Source organism: Mauremys reevesii, linkage group 5 (genome assembly GCF_016161935.1).
Source record: "Mauremys reevesii isolate NIE-2019 linkage group 5, ASM1616193v1, whole genome shotgun sequence".
NCBI classification, from domain to species: Eukaryota; Metazoa; Chordata; order Testudines; family Geoemydidae; genus Mauremys; species Mauremys reevesii.
In genome coordinates, this window is record NC_052627.1 from 38,735,661 (window position 1) to 38,754,431 (window position 18,771).

At 41.4% G+C, this 18,771-nt stretch overlaps 1 long non-coding RNA gene across 4 annotated transcripts in view; it reads left to right on the forward strand.

The window, feature by feature from the left end:
• The window catches only part of LOC120406598, a 128,243-nt gene that overhangs the window by 101,383 nt on the left and 8,089 nt on the right, over window positions 1-18,771 (forward strand). For 3 of the 4 annotated variants that reach the window (XR_005599387.1, XR_005599388.1, XR_005599385.1), the window contains exon 5: window positions 7,015-7,365. The exons of the other annotated variant lie outside the window; for it this stretch is intronic. This is a non-coding gene — a long non-coding RNA (uncharacterized LOC120406598). Of the gene's footprint in view, window positions 1-7,014; window positions 7,366-18,771 lie in introns of those variants that run through there. 4 annotated transcript variants of the gene reach the window in all.

Sequence of the window (18,771 nt, forward strand, 5' to 3'; positions counted from 1 at the left end):
TCATCAGCGTAATCAAGGTCTGTGAGCGAGCGATGACTGTTCTCAGTGCCTATGGACCTGGCAGATTGCTGCACTATGAAATCCATTGCCTGACAAAAGAGTGCAGGGGCCAAAATGCAACCCTGCCTAGCACCAGATACTGATTTAAAAGGCACTGACATCCGGTTCCCCAAACAAACGTGGGCAGCTCTCTAATCAAGTCCAGTAGAGTGGTAGGGATACCTACGCCCTTTAAGGCCTTCCACAACATGACATGGTCTACTCAATGCAGCTTTAAGATCAGTATACGCTGCATGCAGGGGCTTCCTGAACTTGCAATGTATCTCTGACAACAAGCGAGACCTAGGACCAGGTCGACCTGCAACTCCAATCTCTTTGAATGACTAAACCGTCTAATCAGTTTCCAGCTTTTGCTATCTGGGTTTTGTACTTACCAGCTCCTCCAATTCTCACACGTAGGTTCTCCATCGGATTGGCATCACAGCATCTGCCATGAGCCCTTTACAATGGATATGGAATCAACAGCATCTTAGTATGACAACTAAGTTCAGGATTTATTTGAGCTGTATCCTTCCCATACTGTTATACGGCTCTGAAACAGGGACACTATGCCGCTCAGACTGGACAAAGCTGGAGGCTTTCCACACAAGATGTCAATGTCATATACTGGGCATAAAGTGGAATGACTTCATCTGTATGCAGATGTTTATGGTCACTTGTGTCTACAGACTACTGGAGCCATTGTCCTCAGGCGGAGCTTTATGCTTTTTGGACATGTCGCAAGGATGCTACAAGACATTCCAGCGAACGCCGTTCTTCAGGTGGCTTCTAACATCCGGGACAAAATTCCACCAACTGAGGGGTAGAGGCAGCCCAGAGGAAGATCCCCCTATTACATGGGTTCATTAAGTCTGTTCCGATGTTCGACTCTCAGGCCATCAAGCTTTTGTGGTTCCTCAAGAATGGACCAAATGGTGAACGATTGCTATGGCCAACTGTCTGGCTGGCTAAGTGTTGAAGAAGAAGAGAAGAATCTAGATAGAGGGCTGCTGCTATATACTTCTATAATAAAGACCTTCAAAGGAAAAAGATCTATGAAATATTATAGCTCACACAACTATCTGCCCAGCATACAGCAATATTTAAAAATGCTTGAATTTATCTCTGACTCAGAGAATAATACGGAAAACATTAACATTGTTATATTTACCAACTTTGTTAGTCATCTGCATCCAGTTTTAGTCCTCTCCACTCTAGACTGAGCTGGTCAAGAGAAAAGTGGCAAAATGGTTAACATGTCACTATTTACAGTATTTACATGTGAAAGACTGTAAAAAAAATTTTTTACTAATTAGCCTGAAAAAAGAAGAGTTGAAAGGATTTATTATTTAAGTGCCATCAAAGAACATATAGTCTAATTCAGACTTGAATGCAATATTTTAAATTATGAGAAGCAACATGAAAATTGACAAACCACTTTTTCTTTTTCTTTTTAACCCTGACCAATTAAAGAAAAAGGAAACATTTAGTACCAGTAGAATTAAATATGTCTCTTACAGAGAATTCAGTGTCCCATTTTCTGAGCAAGGTTGTTCATTATGAGTATGGGTTGGGATTGTATTCATTATCTGTCCAGTGATGGGAAAGTGGGGTTCTAATCCTTGATTAGGGCTTCTCTGCAGCATGGTAGTACAAATAATGCTTATCTACCTTTTTACTTTTTGGTAAAATTCAAGGTGTTAGGGTATTAAGGCATTATTACACTAGTAAAAATCAGACCCATAATCCTCCATCAGTGGCAGTAATGGTGGATGCTCTAGTGTAGCAGAGCTCAGACTGTTTACCACCAGGTCTTTTAACCCTATGGCATCTAGTAATAAAACCTCAAATTTCAAAATGTCACCATCAAGGGCAGAGTGGAAACAGATAACTACTATAAAGTTCTATAACAATTTAATTCAAGTAAATAATTCAAAATATTCTCACGTACAAATTTGTAGCAGTATAAAGTTTCCTCCCAGTAATTCAGTATGAGACATGGGATCCCAGCCAGAGTTCACATTTACAAGGTGTCTGCTCCTAGAAAGTTATCGGGCGTGTCTTTGTGAGACACACTGTAATTAGTGCTAGACACTGAATTTTGGTGGGCTCTGAACGTTATCAGCATTCATTCTTATAAATAATGTGAACATATATTCTTTTTATATGGAAGGTGCTAAATCATTTTTATGTGGTGGAATCAGGTGTTCATACTAATGTGTTCACCTTATTTCCTGCCTTTATTATGCCAGAGTATGAAGGATCAAGATGGGTACAGTCTGTGCTGATATTTCATAAAACTGTAAACAAACAAGAAAAACTGCAAGTGAAACAGATGGACTTTCATCTGAGTAAATGAATGAAAATAATCAAGTAAGAAAATGAAAATTGATTCAAAAGTTATTCCTTAACCATACTGTGGCAGAGAAAATACATTACATCCTTCCTGTGCAACTGTAGGCGCAGAGTACAGAAATTAGTCTCTTCCATTCCTCTCTGCCATTTGCTTCTGCTTCCATCTGCTCTGTCATGTTGAGATCGATGATTCTGCCTTACCTGCTAAATGTTCTTCTTAAAATTTCTCTGGGGTGCCCTCACACTCAGTTGGTTTCCACTTGACAGCTTCATGTGGAGATTGCTGTCATCTAGAGAACTTGCCCCTTCTGATGCCGGTGGAAACAAGTAGCTGGTTGGTGATTTCACAAATCTTTGTTGGTAACAATATGTTTCCAGCCAATGCCCAAAGTCTTTCATAGGCACTTATTTTAGAAGGCATCTAGTTTTCTGTCCAACATTTTGGTAGCTTGTCTGCTCTTGCAGCTGTATATTCACAGTGAGATTACATTTGAACTAAAAATCTGTGCCCCCACCCCATATTTCTGAGCATTACTACACTTTAGTAAATTTTGTGGATGCCTTTCCTATTCTTGATGTCACTTCCTTCTTGAGATCTCCCATTGGCCAATATGGTGCTGTCCAGGTAGATAAACTGTTCTTCTTTCTTGACATTTTTGTCTTTTACTGTGATGTTACTGCTTGACATCTGGGTTTCTGGGATGTTCATTTTAGGATAACTAACTTTGAGCCCTGCATGGGTTGTTGTTTTTGCCAGGTTGTCTGTCTTTGTAACTTTTCAGGGCTGTCACTCAGTAGCACAATATCATCAGCAAAGTCCAGGTCTTTTAGGCATTTGCCTTCTACCCATGCTATTCCAGCATGTATATTGCTAATACACTTCTTTACTATTCAGTCTATAGCAATGCCAAACAGTAGCAGAGAGAAAATGCAACCCTCATTTTCAGGCCAGTATCAATAATGAACTACTCTGTCTGGTTGTTCACCCTTACAGAGCACTTCACATCTCTGTGCACGGTCTGCATGATTTGGACAACTTTATCTGGGATTCTGTAGGACTGAAGAATATTCCACAGTGTGTGTGTCTGTCTGCATAGTGTCAATTGCCTTTTGAAAATCAATTAAATTGATTAGGGGAGCTTGCCATGTTATACATTTGTCAAAATCTGGTGCTGAGGTGGGACTAGATCTGTTGAGGACTACTTTGAAATGCTCTGCCCATCTATTTTACTGTTATCCATCAGTTGTAAGCATTCTCATCTTTACTTTTTATTAGTCCACTTCCTATTTTGAAATAATCTCACAAGGATTTAGTCACTTGATAAATGGATCTGTGGTTTCCTGTCATAGAAGCAGTTTCACCTGCTAGGTCTTCAGCATATCTCCATTCATCTTTCCTTGCATTGCTTTTCACTGCTTTGTTCGCTTTCTTGTACTCCTTTTTCTTTTTCCAATATTTTGTTGGCTTATTCAGTTTTTGCTCTATTGATGTCCAATTTGTGGGTGCTGCAGCTTGAATCACATTGTCCCTGAGCTCTGCTTTTTTAGTTCTGTCTGTCTCTCACCTTCCTTTGCCTCTGGCAATGTCTCTCATCTGTTCCATAGTTCAGGTTGAAATTTCTCCCCATACTCTTTCATTTTCAGTTTTATACTGTGGACTTTTTTTTATCACTTTCTGTTTAAAGTTGATCTTTCTCAATTATAATACCAGTTTAGTAATGCAAAGATTGTTGCTGCTGCTATTTGCAATTTCCTATACCCTTGTGTTTTGGACAGGTGTCCTGAACCTCATGCTAACCCAGATGTGGCTGATCTGGTTTTTCATTTTGTCATTTGGCGAATTTCATGTTTCTCTGTATATGTCTCTGTGACAAAACAAGGTGCTTACAAGAATTAGGTCAGACACCAAGCACAATTCAGTGAATCTTTAACCATTTTTGTTGGTGATCTACAGCCCGTGCTTCCCCATTGCTCTTTCCATTCCTTGGTTGTCGCATCCTATTATAGCAATAAAGTCAGCTAGCACCCGAAGCAAGTCATGTTTTGGTATTCTGTCACTCGTACTTTGGAGACAATTATAGAACCTGTCTTTGTTGCCATGTTCATCTGTGGGAGCAGAGCACTGTGACTGTCTTTCTTAGGAATCTGGTTTGGAATCTTGTATATATGATCTGTTGGTTGATAGGCTCCCAGTTGATTGTTTTTTCCACAGAATCTGCCATGAGTGCTACTCCTTTTGAGTGTTTATCACTGTTACCGAAATAAATTAAATATTTTTTTCTCCTGCTTGAAGCACTTCTTATGTGTACCTGCCCATCTGCTCTTACTAATGTCCAGAATTTTGAGTCTATAGTTGCCCATCTTCCTTATGATCTGTGATATTTTTGATGTTTGAAACATTGTTCTCATGTTACAGTAACCAACTTGAAAGTTTTTTGCTGCCATCATCAAACTTCATGCAGCATGAGTGTTCTCTGCTAGCTCTGGCTAGATTTTTCACAAAGTGAAAGTAAGTTTGCAGTCAAATACAAATAAAAAAGAAAAAAAAAACATTGCATTACCAATTATCCAAAATAGGGGGTAGTGAATACTCATGGATGATAGAATTTTCAATATTTTTGAAAGATAACAGTGGATATGAGCCTGTTTCATGTAACAGGTAGTTTCAGATAATTTATGTTTGGGTAATCAACGTTTCACGGTATATGATGTTTGGAATCTCCAAGTCAAAATAATTTGATGTTAAAAAAGGACTGCAGTGTTGTTTGGTGAATGCCTGCTTCTGATCAGTAGAAAAGTAATCCACCATTCCTCAGGCCAGTAAGCCTCCTCTTCTGCCTTTTGCTCTTGATGGCTACAGAAATGTATATGGATCCCTTATTAGGGTCACCATATTTCTCTAAACTGAAAACAGGACATGTGGGGCTGGCCTAAGCCACTTGATGTCACCGCTTGTCCCCTGTGAACATTCCTCTGCACAACCAATTGAGCCAAGTAGCAGAGATGGATGTGGGAGGGAAGAAAAATGGGTATGGCCTGGATCTGGGCAGCAAAGCAGGGTGGGAGTGTCAGTACTTTTGGGCTCAGAGCCAGGAGGTGAAGATATTTGACCATGATCCAGCCAGGCGGGCAATGCCCCTTTTGGGGCTGGGATACCAGAGGGGCAGGAAGGAGATGCCAGGTAGCAGGAGGGACCAAGTATACTCCAGAGAGCAGCCACGGGAAGGTGAGAGGAAGGATAGGATGCAGGGCTGCCATTTCAGATTTTGGTATGGGGGGGCAACTTCTGGCCTGTGAGGGGAGGAGGAAGAGGAACAGGGGATAGGTGCAGTGAGGAGAGAGTGGAGAGGAGCAGGGGACAAGTTGCTCCTGGCCAGTGAGTGGAGGCAGGAGAGGAGTGAGGGATGGGGGATGGGTCACTCTCAACCGGTGAGGGGCTGGGGGAAGGGGCGGGGGACAGGTCGTTCCCAGCCAGTGAGGAGACTTGGGGTGAGAAGCAGGGGAGGGTCGGTCCCGGCTGGTGAGGGGACAGGAGCAAGTGACAGGGGATGGGTCTCTCCCAGCTGGTGAGGGGATAGGGGAGAGGAGCAAGAGATGGGGGTATGGGGAATTGCTCCCAGACAGTGGTACGAAACATGGGGCGGGAGCAGGTGTCCCCCATCACCCTCCCTAAATGGTGCCCTGAATGGGGTGTGGCAGAAGCAGGCAATTGGAGGCAGACTGGGAAGGGAAAGAAGCCAGGTGGAGTAAAGGGGGCCTGGTGAGGGCTCTGGGGACTGCCCCCAAAGGACACTGGAGGAGGAGGACATGAGGCTGGGTGGCAGTTCCAGAGACTTCTCAGAGGACAGCAGGGGAAGCGTGCCACATTTGGTGCCAAGGCACAACTGTAAAAGCAGCAAAGAGTCCTGTGGCACTTTTATAGACTAACAGAAGTTTGGAGCATGAGGTTTTGTGGGTGAATACATGCGTCCGACGAAGTGGGTATTCACCCACGAAAGCTCATGCTCCAAACTTCTGTTAGTCTATAAGGTGCCACAGGACTCTCTGCTGCTTTTACAGATCCAGACTAACATGGCTCTGATACAAGGCACAACTGGATGCTGTGAAACTTGGCTGGGCAGTTACCAGCCAGGTTGCCCAGTAGGGCCCAGGGCCAGTGAGCGACAGTGAGTGTCCCCTACCTCCCCAAACATCACCTCTCCCCCCCCCGCCAATGTTCATTCAGGGCAATAGCAAATGGGACAAATGCCAAGTTGGGACATCAAGGACAGGGCTTAAAAAGGGGACGGTCTGGGTCGAAACAGGATGTACCCCTTATGCAGTTCCTGGAGACACAAAAAATGACTTTAATTTAGAAACCACTTGGAAAATTTAAAGAAGCTTTCCCTTATGTTTAGCCCATTGATTTCAATGAGATTACTCATATTTTTAAAGTGAAGAATGGAAGTGAAGAAATATCTAAATGCTTTCTTGGTCGGGGGGCCTTTTTCTTTATTTAAAAGCTACACTTTTTTGTGGGGGTAGGAGGTGAAGGATCACATTTTAAAACTGAACAAAGAAACCCCCCATCATTGTCTGAACCCCACCCGGTGATCTGTGTTCTCTTGCATCCTTCCCCAGCCTAGCTGTGCCTGTGAAAGTCACTCCTGATGCAAAGCAGAACAGCAAACAGTGAAGCAGAACTTTACTATTAGCAAGATATATGATGATGTTGCAAAATTAATGGAACTGCTGGCCTCGCCTGACACAATCATCTCAAAATCTGTCATTTATATTATCTGAGCATCGAGCTCTCTCTGTAACCCACTTATACATTAACCTTTATACTGCTGGAATTATATACATATAGTATATGCTTATGCCTCCTGAATATTTTTACATAACTAATGCCTGGTTGCATAAAAAGCTGCACAGTTCCTCATTGCTTAAGTTATTGTACTATATTATATCATAATAAAGGTCTAGTCATCACCTCTGTAATCACATGAGTGTTTTCTGAGAAAGATGTTACAACAATAGCAAAAGCCAAATGCAAATTACAGGAAGAATTCATAAATGTATCATTTACAATACAGTGTGACTGTGGTAATATTTATATTCACTTGAGTATTTTTACAAAATTTGCCAAGATGGTTTCACAGGTAAGGGAAAGTGAGAAGAATGGTCACGCTTTCCTCAGTTTTCAAAAATTGCTACTTACAAAAATCTCTTTTCAGCAGCAAGTTGTTTTAAATGCTGTAGGCCACATTTCAAGGCACCTTGCACTAGGTGTCATGGCCTAAATGTAAGGTGTGTCTACATTGCAGTGGGAACAAGCCTGGGTAGATACACTCACACTAGCAGGGTTCAAGCTAGTATGCTTAAAAAAAAAAGCAGTGTGGATGTTGTGGTTTGGGTTGGGTCTTGAGTTCTGACCCCTAGACTTGAGATCCTGAGCTCCAGTCGGAGCTGCAGCATCCACATAGCTATTTTTAGCATGCTAGCACAAGTCTGCCTGTGCTGGGAGGCTGGCTCCTAGCTACAGTGTAGACAAACGCTTAATGACAAAGTGGTGGTAGTCAAGCAGTGGACTTATGTGTGACAAAGGAAGAGTTACAGATGTGTTACTATTCTGGGATTTTTTGCTCCAGGTATGCAAGGAGATAATGCTTCTCTCAGTCATATACCCATGCAGGGTGATCCCCATCCACTGCCCAGAACTGCCAAATGCTCCATCACATTGGGACATGTTTATGGGAAGTAGTTGTGAGAAACCATCAAGGTACCTCTGTGACACTCTGTACCTCGGGGGAATACCCTGCACCCCCATGTTCATCCTTATAATATGATTGTGTGGTATCCAATGCAAAGTTTGTCATGCCGGGTGTTTTCGGAAGGCTCATGATGCACTGAGTATTGTTGTTATAGTGATGTTGTAGTAATAGTTGTTATAGTAATGTTATAGGTTGTAATTTCATGTATATAGTTATGAGGTTGAAAATGTGTCCTCATGGCTTAAAGCAGGCCCAGGCAAAAACTCTCCAGGAGCAGAGGGGCAGTTCACACCCCATCAGGGTATGTATGGGACAAACCGAGCCCAGCCTCACAGGACCAAAGGACACTGGCCTAGGTAACAACAAAGGATCTGTTGGACTCTTGAGTGAGTCACCTTCCTTCTTCAGTTTGGGACTGGGATGAGGTAATGCTCACCTGACTCTGAAGGGAGGGAGGCAAAACCAAGAGAGAAGAAAGAACATGATAAAAGGGAGAGACGTTTGCCATGTTCTTCCTCTCTCTTCCACCTACATCTACAGATACCCCATCACCAATCAACTGAAGCACTGATCAAACGGGAGAGCCTGGCTGAAGGGCAATCAGCCAGTCTGTGGTGAGAAGTATCTATGTTTATAAGGGCATTGAAAGTGTTAAGATCAGCTTAGAATGTGTTCTGCTTTTATTTCATTTGACTAAATCTGACTTGTTATGCTTTGACTTATAATCACTTAAAATGTATCTTTATAGTCTTTTTACTTTTTTTTTCCGCGCAGTCATGCGTCATGCGCAGAGGCGCCCAAACAAACCTGACGCGAGCATGACTGCAGAGGACCGCGCGGCTGCGCTGCTCGGCTGGACCTCCGCGGCTGCGGGCGGTGGGCCGGTCGGCGCGCCGCTTGAGAGCTGCCGCAGTCATGCCTGCAGTCCAGCAGAGCAGCCGCGCGACGAGCCCCTCGCCCCCGCCCGCTGCGAGGTCCGAGTCGGGGGCCCGTGGACCTCTCCGCAGGCATGACTGCGGCAGGTCAGGCAGGCCAGCCCCAGCCGCCCCGCAGGCAGGGGGGGGCGGCCTCGCTCCTCTCGCAGCGGCAGGATGAGCTGGGGCCCCAGCCTTTTGCCGCCCCCTAGATTTTGCCGCCCTAGGCACCAGCTTGTTTTGCTGGTGCCTAGAGCCGCCCCTGTTTATAGTTAATAAATCTGTTTATTTGTTCTACCTAAAGCAGTGGATTTGGTTTGAAGCATATCAGAGACTCTCCTTGGGATAATTTCTTTGTTAAATTGATGAACTCATATAAGCTTGCAGTGTCCAGCCGGCATAACTGGACAGTGCAAGACGGAGGTTTCTAGGGTTGTATCTGAGACCGAAGATATTGGCTAGTGTCATTCGGTTGCACAATCCAAGGAGCAGCTTACATGCCAGAGACTGTGTGTGAACAGCCCAGAAGTGGGGGTTCTCACAGCAGAGCAGGGGAAGGCTGACTCCCAGTGTCAAGGATTGGAGTGACCTAGCAGATCACCAGTCCGGATAATACCAGAGGGGAATGTCACAACCTCACGATGCATGGGGGTCATACCTACAGCTAGGGGACAGGCAGACATTATAACTGTGTCCCTGCACATCCCCAGCTACAGGCACCAATGGCTGAAAATTCTGGCAGAATCTCCCACCTCCCTTTTATACAGAGGGTTTCACCAGTATCTCACACATATATAGCCTGAATCCAAACCCACTGGAGTCAGCAGAAGGATGCCCATTCATTTCAATGGGCTTTGGATAATGGCCATGGTGAATATTATAAGAAGAGTATTCTGTGCTTATATATCAATTGCCATCTGTAGGTGTCAAAGATAGATACATGGGGAAAGTGAGGTATATATTTTGACTTGTTCAAAGTCTTGTTCAGTTGGTTGCAGAGCCAGGAATAGATTTCAGATCTTTTGACTGTGTCCTATGCTCCAGTAAAGAATAGCTATATTTCTCACTTCACAGAAGGCTGAATTTGGCTCACTTCATTTAACAAGTGATCTGTGTGTGTGTGTAGCATAGGTATGGGGGGAGTAGGTGAGCGCTGAGCACATTCCCCAAAAGTGGCGCCTTTTTAATTGTGTGTGTGTGTATGGTTTAGTAACACCCCAAAATTATCAGCTGCTTCATTGAGAGTTACTCAGATTTTACTATAGCTTTTTAAGTCAATGAGCTTCTGGGTGCTAGCATTTTTTAAATTCATATTATTTTATGAACCTAAGAGTGGACTTAGATGTCTAAATGTAGGCTCCTATTTTTAAACATCTTAATTCCCAGTAAGGAGAAATGAGCCAACTTAAATATGGGGAGAGCATCAGAGTTTAGAATTAATTTAAATTTTAATAATTCTTTTAAAAGTCAAGTTCCTAAACATAGTGTTAATTGGGACTCTCCCCTTTGGATAGGTGTAAATAGTTCCTTTTCCACCCACTTGCCACTTATTCAATGAATTTAATTATCACCTACCCAGAAGGCAGGGACACTATTACACCTAGCCAGAGGGAAGCAGACTGGAAAGCAGCTCAGTTTAATGAGCTGGAACAGAAGTAGGTCAATGAAAAATATATGTATAATTTACTAGAGTGCCTACCCCATAAATATATGTGATTAGCAGACTAAAGGTGACATTGATTGTTGCAGCCTAAAATATCAAAACCCATTTAGTCTGGTTGTGTTTTATTTTCTCCTTCTTTGCAGTTTGGATTTACATTGTGGCGCTACGGGTTTAAATCTTTTTTGATAGAGCTTGTTGGTTTAATATTTTTGTTCCATTACTCATTTTGCCATGATGACATTTTTTCTCCAAGAAAGCACGACGTATATTTGGCATCTGATTTTCAGTGAGTTCTGTCTTTTCTGTCCTGGTGGCTTTACCACATTTGTTTTTTTTCTGTTGTAAAAACATGTTGTGGGGTAATCTATTAACTTTTTTTGGGGGTGGGGTCAGCCTTGGCTAATGGTTCATTTTGCCTTCTTCCCCTGTTCAGTACTTCTGCTTTTTATTCTGAATATATTATCTCATAGTCCAGTGCTGGGTCTGAAGTTTTTGTTCATTGTCCCTCGCTCCTTTTCCAGATGCTTCTATAGTGCTTGATCATGTGCCTCACCTTGAATGTAAGGCTGTGTCTGCACTACAGATCTTACAGTGGTACAGCTGTATCACTGCAGCTGCACTGCTGTAAGGTCTCCTGGGTAGCTACTCTATGCCAATGGGAGAAAGCTTTCCTGTCAGCATAGTGACAATGAGTGGCGGTAGCTAACTCCATGGTGAAGACATACCCTCCTCAGCCACATGCCTGCAGAGATAGTCTGAGCTGATAAGCTTGAAAATAATGCAGAGAAAGAGCAGTATGATTGTAGTACTTATTGCCACTACTGAGAGTGGCAAAATCCTATAGCATTAGTAACATGAAATAGAACTGTAACACATAGACTGCACTACTAAAGCTGCTGAATAAGATATTGTTCATGTACTTGGAAAACTGCCCTAAAAAAGAGCTCAAGATCAATTTAGTAACATTTACAAAACTTACAAATGCTCCTGCCTTCTACCTCAAGAGCTATCAGTCTGAGAGGTATCTTATATTCTTCTTTTGTTCTGTGCTTTTTACCACCTCAGATATAGTCCTTTCTTCTTTCTCTGAACTTATGAAAAGAATGGCTGCAATCCTGTCTGTCCTTCCAATTGGGATTATTTTAAAATATTTTATTCTCTGTCTAAATAAATATTTCTATACAAATTTATTTAAGAACTTCTGGGAAGATTAAATCCTCAATGCTTTATTATGTCTGTTACAACAGTGACTAGGACATCTAGCACTGTACTAAGCATAGCACAGAGAAGACATTCCCTGCCCCAGGCATCTTACAATCTGCTATTTCTTTATGTCTAAACTTGCAACTAGCTATTGACTCTGGTCCTTAAGGGAATTCTCATCCATTTTGGTGAAGACTGAAGGTTCAATTGTTCTACTATAAGCTGCAAAAAATGTCCATTAGAAGCATTATTCTTCCATCTCTCTGGTATGCCTGTTCTGTGGGGAAGTTAATAAAAATCCACCCTTGTTCAAACAGGGCCGGCTCTTGGTTTTTTTGCCACCTCAAGCAAAAAAAAAGAAAAAGAAAAAAACGCTGGAGTGCTGCTGCCGAAGCAAAAAAAAAAAAAGCTGTCATGCTGCCGCTGAAGCAAAGGTGCCACCCCAAAGGCTGGAATGCTGCCCCTGGTGAAGTGCCGCCCCAAGCACATTCTTGGGACGCTGATGCCTAGACCCAGCCCTGTGTTCAAAGATGCAACTGCTACTTTTGTAGCATTCTTTAACTACTGTTAAATGGAAGAAAAATGGAGGGTAATCATACTCGTATGCTGTCAATCCTGTAAACAAACCAATTGCTGTTTTCTGGTCATATGATTTTGTGCTAATGACAAATCTGCCAAGAAACCTCATAGTAGGAGAAGATATGGTATGAGTATAGGACTGGCAATTCCTATGGACAGGAATTCCTTTGCAATATGCATTTTGGACATCTTCAGAGGTCATGTCTCACATAGTAGCAATTATTTCTGCCACTTTGTCTCCTCCAGGAACTATAAAATCAACATTTTTCAATGGTTGTCTTTGTGTACAATTTCAGCGTTCTTAGGCTCTTTGAAATACACATTATATTGGACTACTAAACTGCAGAGACAAGCTCCAAGAGCCAGAGAAAACAGAACAGTCAGGCTTGAAGACAGGTGACTCCCCATCAAGACAACAAAACTGTAATGGTGCAGTCATACTGAAAGTGACATTCCTTGTCAATACTTGTATTGAAGTTAAAATACTCCTTCAGATAATTACATTCCATCTCCCCTTCTGTCACATCCTAACTGTACAGCCCTCACTGAGCAGTGACATTGTGGAGGGTTTCCAGGAAAGGGAGCTCATGCTGTGGAGGCACCACTCCTCATGCTCTTCCATGTTTTCAAGAGTCCTTGCTCTCTCTTTCACTCAGTTTTCTCCACCTGTATAATGATTATAGGTCCTTCACAACAGGTGTCCTGAACATTAATTAGTTAATATTTGCAAAGGGTTCTGAAGGTGGAACTCTTAAATATTGTTTCATTATGCACTCTGCCTTGTCACTATCTGTTTCACCAAGGGCTTTGTTAGCCGAGTTTCTTTTGGACAGAATCCTTTAAATAGGGGTCAATAGTTCCTTTGCACAAACAGAAGTCATGTGAGATTTTATAGTGGATCTCCCATATCTTCAGGGTTTGATGATTATGGAGCTCAACCTTTGTAAGCTCCGGGCCTGATCCTGTGAAGGTTCAGAATGCCCATTTCAATTAAGGCTGAGTCTGATCTCAAAAGTCAGAGGGAATATATAGAGGCTTATATACATAGTTTATATAAAAGGTACAGAAATAAATGGTGTTAGAATGGTAAACAAGATCAAAATTGGGTCCCGTGGGAGTCAAAGGCACGTGTCACCTTGTAGAGATAGGGCAAACTGTATCTGATAACATCTCCCATGTATACCAAATGTGGTGTGCCCTCCAGTGATATTGCATTTTGCAAATGTACTTTCTTAGATACAAATCTTTCAGGTTTTTTTCATGCTAGTTCCACTTCCAGTTGCCTTTTATGGCTTTATCTTTCTCCTTTACATCTCATTTGTCACAACTGGCTATATGACTAGTATTATCAATGAATGTTTTCCTTTTGGACTCATTGGTGCCTTCCTTGATTACACAATAAAGGAGTTTAAGTTTCAACCTAATTTTTCAAAAATAATGTACCCCATCTTACATTCTGGATCTAATGCTGGCAGCTAACACCGAGTTTGAAAAAATGAATTTAGCTTGCTCCTGGGTGCTAATGTTCTTTACGCTAGTCTGTATTCTTGGCAATAACATTAAAAATCATCTTCACTCTGTGAAGAGGATTTAACCAGGGCTAGATTGGCCAGTGGGATATGAATCAAAGTGCTATTCAACATTTGTTTTTCAAAATCCTAAATCCTCAGGTGCAAAATTATAGTAATCCCTTCCTCGGAAATATTGCATTAATTGCTCATATTTCAATGCATTGAGTAGATCATTGTAGTTGTCTTGCTGTAATTATAAAATCCTTAGGTTCTACTCTTGCATATCATTTTCTTAGAAATGACATTTGTATAATTGTTTAATAACATTCTTAAAACATACATATATTCCAGTACAAGTCAGATTCCTCTGTTCCTATGCAACATTATGGAAAGTAGGATTACAAACATGTACATTGGTCTGTTCCAGTGTGACAGGTTTTGTTACAAGTCTTATTCCCATCGCTTTCACCTCACTAAGCGTCTTAATTCCCCAGAATTTGCTTTCTTGAAATCTAATACCTTTGTATTGCAGAATTATATTGATTCATTCCCTATGGTATTGAATTAAAGTAGTTAATGATTGCTGGTCCCAAGATTTCATATTATCCTCATGTTATCAATAAATTATTCCCTACTGCTAAAAAGAGTAATTTATCTTCTGGATTCTTCAATTTTTTTTTTTAAATCAGTTACCCTTTATATAAACTAAGAGCCTTGGTTGAATGATACTGAACTTGTATAGTGTTTCTAATAACTAGAGCTAGTGTGCGAGAGAGAACCTTTTAATGTGTACTAGTGGAAGTGGAAGAGGAAGAGAGAAGCTATTAGATTAGATGTTACTCAGTAGCTTTCTGAACAAAGACATCTGTAAGTATTATATCCTGTTGTTTTAAGCATCTGAAAGGTTGGTACAGGAGTGTCTCATTCTCAATCTCTTTCTAGTCCTGTTGATTATGTAGTAGTCATCTATTGTAGGTTCTCCTTTGTTTGACTGTAAAACAGTAACAGGGTAGAGTATGATTCATAAAATTAATATTCCACCTGTTCAGCATCACTTTCCGACTTGCCTGCATTATGAAAATTGTTCCCATTTATTCCAGGTTTTTTTAATGGAACCTGACCAGTTTTTAATTATACCCAATAAAAATATAGCATAATCTCAATCATCTCATGACATTTTTTGTTTGTTCTTACTGATTAATGTATTTCTACATTTTTTTCCATCTTGTTGCAAGACTGATAAGGGAAGGGTTAGCTTTTACCTCTTTCCTGCTTTAGTTTAAAGCACTCTAAAAAGCCCTGTTAGTCTGAAACCAATGTGGTTGATACTGCCATCATTACCAAATAGGTAACTGTTCAGGTTCACATCATCTCAAAAGTATGTTCTTTGAAACACTAGTGCAGTGATCATTTGTCTCTAGTGTCAAGTCATCTTGCTTGGCACAAGAAGGATCATAGAGAAAACTATCTGCATTGGCATTACTTTAATCTCTTACTAGGCCCTGGAGGTCATGCCTGAATCTGCAGATCCTTCCTCATCCAAAATAAACGATGTACTTACCAATACAGCATTCAATCCATATGCCAAGCTCATAAGAACATAAGAATGGCCATATTGGGTCCAATGGTCCATCTAGCCCTGAATCCTGTCTTCCACCAAAGGCCAGAGCTGGATGCTTCAGAAGAAATTAACAGAACAGGGCAACTTATCAAGTGATCCATTCCCTATGGTCCTGTCACACCTTCTGGAAGGCAGAACATGAGGTTCTATCCCTGACCATCTTAGCTAATAGCCATTGATTAACCTAAAGGATTAATATTATGGTTTGTGGTTTCAGAGAGACAAGGTGGGTGAGGTAATATATTTTATTGGACCAACTTCTGTTGCTGAGAGAAACAAGCTGTCGAGCTACACAGAGCTCTTCTTCTGATCTGGGAAAGGATCTCCCAGCATCACAACATGCATAGTGAAACTGATGGCTTGGGATTTGTCATTTCCATTCTGACACATGTGACCCATGTGGTTCATATGTAAAATGCCTATTTAGCAATGAGTACTGGGAGTCATAATTTGCATTAACAACACGGGGAGGGACCTACAGGGAAAACATATATCTGTATGTTTAACTGTATGGTTATACCATACATCCCATTGTGTCAATGTAGTTAAAATTCGGTTGGACTTTGTGGTTCTATACATGGCTGTATCCACTGTGTTTAGAGTTCACTTAAGTAGGAAAGAGTCTGTGGGGTTTCATCTCATATCTCGATAACTGCAACATCCTTTTCTTCAGCCTTAACAAATGCAAACTAGCCAGTGTCGTCTTCGTTGAGAATGCTAGTTCAAATGAATCATTCTGTTAACCCCAAAAATTGACCATCATCCCCTCTGCATCTCTCCATTGGCTCCTTCTTCATAGTGCATTGCACATAAGTTACTTGCTTTCACTTCACTTCAAGGTCCTTCATGGCCTATCCCTACTCTACCTGATATCTCTCACTCAGTACTGGTTGACATCTGCTTCTGATCGTCCCATGGTGCCAGCCTGCATTGTCCACTTGTTACATTTTCATACAAGCACCTTCATGCTTTCTCCCATGCTGCCCTTCACACTTGGGAGGAGCTCCCTGTAACATCTGCAAAGCCACTTCATTGTTCTCCTTCAAATACCTTCTTAAAAAGCACCTTTGTTGTAATGTCTACAAAAAAAACACACCTTGAATACAATTAGACTGTTGGAATGCTTTAGTCAGGCTAACCAATACTGCTCATCTCTCTGTCTAGTAATCTGTTCTCAATTGTCTTACACTTGGATTGTAAACTTCTGGGGGCAGCGATGGTCTTCTTGTTCTGTTTATACAGCACCTAACACAATGGGGGTCCTGGTTTATGATTAGGGCTCCTATGTACTACAATAATACAATAGCAGTGATGAAAAAAGTTAATGTCAAGTTAATGCAAAACTTTCACATTGACTAAGTATTGGCCAGGAAGAGATGGTGCCAATCCTAACTACTAGGCATTTGGGCAAATACTCATCCAAACAATTGAAAGACATTCCCAGATCTGTGAACATGTTATCTATCTTCTGTCTACTTTACAAGACTGGCTGATAGTAGAACAGTTAATAAGCAGGCATCTCGGTTAATCTAAATGTAGTAAAGTGTGTATATATAAAGAGTGAAGATTCTTACTAGAAGTTTGCTTCTTAGCCATAACATGTGTTTATTTCAATCTAGTGGAGTTTGTAAAAATGCTGTCCCAATAATGATTTACTAGGATGAATGATTAAGGATATGATTCCTATTTCAGTTTAGAGCATTTCAGTTTATAACAAAGCCCCAAAATTTATGGGAATCAGTAAGTTGCAACAATATTCTTAATCCTTTAAAAGCTTTTTATAGCAGCTAATTGTCCTGTGACGCATATGAAAATAAGAGGTCATAGCCTTAGCAGTCATCCTGCTTTTTCACAAATCTATTTAGGATTTATTAGTTAGTAACCTAATTATGCCTTACTTTAATGCATTGGAGTAGTAGTGCCAATTAGTGTGAGATTTTTGAACAGATAGTTTATGATTGCCATAACTATGATTTCAGTTTCAAAATTCCATGCTGTGATTATTTATCTTACTGTGTATTCTGTGAAAAACAGAACCCAAGACAAAGACCAGCTGTTGATTTGGTACAATCCTCCAGGTATAATACTGGGCACAAACCATTGTGAATTTTCACATTCTTCATCATCTCCTCAACCAAAACCCCCCATGGACACATATTTTAAAATGCTGATTCTTTAAAAAGGGAGGGATTTAAACACTCCAGAGAACAAAAAGGCTACAATTGGCTATACTGATAGTAGCCTTTCAATATCATTCTTGCTAAGCTTCCCCAAGCCTAGAACAGCGGAAGGAGGGGAGTTCTCCCTCTGCTTTTATCAGAGGAGTAGGAGCTGCCTTCCACAGCTCCTCCTTTTAATGGCTGCTCAGCAACTTTGAATTGTTGGGCTGCTGTCAAGCCCCTGGTCTCTCTGATATCACTAACTCAACACTTGTCTTGCTCATCTGCTCTTGAGGGGCAGGCGATTGTGAGGTCACTCATTTGAGAGCATGAACGTGTAGGATTGATATCAACATTCAAGCCTCCAAGAGGATCATTAGTTCAGCACTTCTAGTTGGCTAGCTTGATGTCAAAGCAGAAGTCTCCCTGAGGTTACTGACTCAGGGCTTGTCTACACTACCGCTTAAGTCAATGTAACTTACATCACTGAGGGGTGTAAAAAAATTACTCCCCTGAGTGAGGTAAGTTACATTGACTTTAAAGTGGTGTCTACACCACACTATGTCATCAGGAGAGCGCTCTCCCATCAACATAGCACGTCTTCACCAGATGCACTGCATCAGCACCACCACATTGATGCAGTGGCACTGATATAGCATGGTAGTGAAGACAAATCCTGAGTCTTTCTAGTCTGCAGAGCTGCTGTCAAGTCAAAAAGAGATTTTTCAGAGTAATCAGGTGCCTAAAGGTGCACAGAGGTGCATATTGGGATTTTCAAAAGCACCAGGTGCCTAGCTCCCATCAATTTCAATGGTAGTTTGGCACTTTTGGAAAATCTCACTAGGTGCTTGTCTTACCTTTGAGTGCCTAAATGCATTTTAAAAAGTTGGCCCTATGTGACTTTCCCATGGTCACATAGAGTCTCTGTGCCTTATACCAAGCCAGTTCTTCCACTCTGTTACATGGGTGCTATG